Source organism: Tenrec ecaudatus, unplaced genomic scaffold, assembly GCF_050624435.1.
Source record: "Tenrec ecaudatus isolate mTenEca1 unplaced genomic scaffold, mTenEca1.hap1 Scaffold_534, whole genome shotgun sequence".
Taxonomy (NCBI): Eukaryota; Metazoa; Chordata; class Mammalia; order Afrosoricida; family Tenrecidae; genus Tenrec; species Tenrec ecaudatus.
Genome location: NW_027459449.1, coordinates 94,534 through 96,394, shown reverse-complemented (window position 1 = coordinate 96,394; position 1,861 = coordinate 94,534).

Genomic DNA, 1,861 nt, shown 5'->3' with positions numbered 1-1,861 from the left:
TAACCTACATAGTCCAAGAGCCCGCTAGGCAACCTACATAGTGCAAGTGTCCGCTAGTTAACCTACATAGTCCAAGTGACCGCTAGGTAACCTAGATAGTCCAAGTGCCCGCTAGGTAACCTACATAGTGCAAGTGTCCGCTAGTTAACCTACGTAGTCCAAGGGACCGCTAGGTAACCTAGATAGTCCAAGTACGCACTAGTTAACCTAGATCATCCAATTGTCCGCTAGTTAACCTACATAGTCCAAGTGCCCTTTAGGGAACCTACATAATCTAATTGCCCGCTCTGGAACATCCATAGTCCAAGTGCCTGTTAGTTAACCTAGATAATCCAAGTGCCCGCTAGTTAACCTACATAGTCCAAGTGCCCGCTAGGTAACCTATATACTCCGAATGCCCACTAGGGAACCTACATTGTCCAAGTGCCCGCTAGTTAACCTAGATAGTCCAAGTGCCCGCTAGTTAACCTAGATAGTCCAAGTGCCCGCTAGTTAACCAGTATCGTCCAAGTGCCCTCTAGTTAACTTACATAGTCCAAGGGCCTGCTAGTTAACCTACATAGACCAAGGGCCCGCTAGTTAACCTAGATAGTCCAAGTGTGCGCTAGTTAACCTACGTATTCCAAGGGACCGCTAGTTAACCTAGATAGTCCAAGTACGCGCTAGTTAACCTAGATCGTCCAATTGTCCGCTAGTTAACCTAGATCGTCCAAGTGCCCGCTAGGTAACCTAGACAGTCCAAGTGACCACTAGGTTACCTACATAGTCCAAGTGCCCGTACGTTAACCTAGATAGTCCAAGTGCCCGCTAGGTAAACTACATATTCCAAGTGCCCGATAGGTAACCTAGACTGTATAATTGCCCGCTAGTTAACCTAGACAGTCCAAGTAACCGCTAGGGAACCTACATAGTCCAAGCGCCCGCTAGGGAACCTACATAGTCCAAGTGCTCACTAGGCAACCTACATGGTCCAAGTGCCCGTTAGTTAACCTAGATAGTCAAAGTGCCGGCTAGGTAACCTAGATAGTCCAAGTGCCGGCTAGGTAACCTACATAGTCCAAGTGCCCGTTAGGAAACCTTGATAGTCGAATTGCCCGTTAGCTAACCTAGATAGTCCAAATGTCCGCTAGTTAACCTATATAGTCCAAGTGCCCGTTCGTTAACCTAGACAGTCCAAGTGCCCGCTAGGTTACCTACATAGTCCAAGTGCTCGTTCGTTAACCTAGATAGTCCAAGTGCCCGCTGGTAACCTAGATTGTCCAAGTTCCCGCTAGGTAACCTACATAGTCCTAGTGCCCGCTAGGTAACCTAGATAGTCCAAGTTCCTGTTAGCTAACCTAGATAGTCCAAGTGCCCGTTACCTAACCTAGATCGTCCAAGTGCCCGCTAGGCAACCTACATAGTCCAAGTGCCCGCTAGTTAACATAGATAGTCCAAGAGCCCGCTAGGGAAGGTACATAGTCCAAGTGCCCGCTAGGTAAACTAGGGAGTGCAAGTTCCCGCTAGGTAACCTACGTAGTCCAAGTGCCTGCTAGGTAACCTAGATAGTCCAAGGGCCTGCTAGTTAACCTACATAGTCAAAGAGCCCGCTAGGCAACCTACATAGTGCAAGTGTCCGCTAGTTAACCTACATAGTCCAAGTGCCCGCTAGGTAACCTATATAGTCCAAATGCCCGCTAGGGAACCTACATAGTCCAAGTGCCCGCTAGTTAACCTAGATAGTCCAAGTGCCCGCTAGTTAACCTACATAGTCCAAGTGCCCGCTAGGTAACCTATATAGTCCAAATGCCCGCTAGGGAACCTACATAGTCCAAGTGCCCGCTAGTTAACCTAGATAGTCCAAGTGCCCGCTAGTTACCCT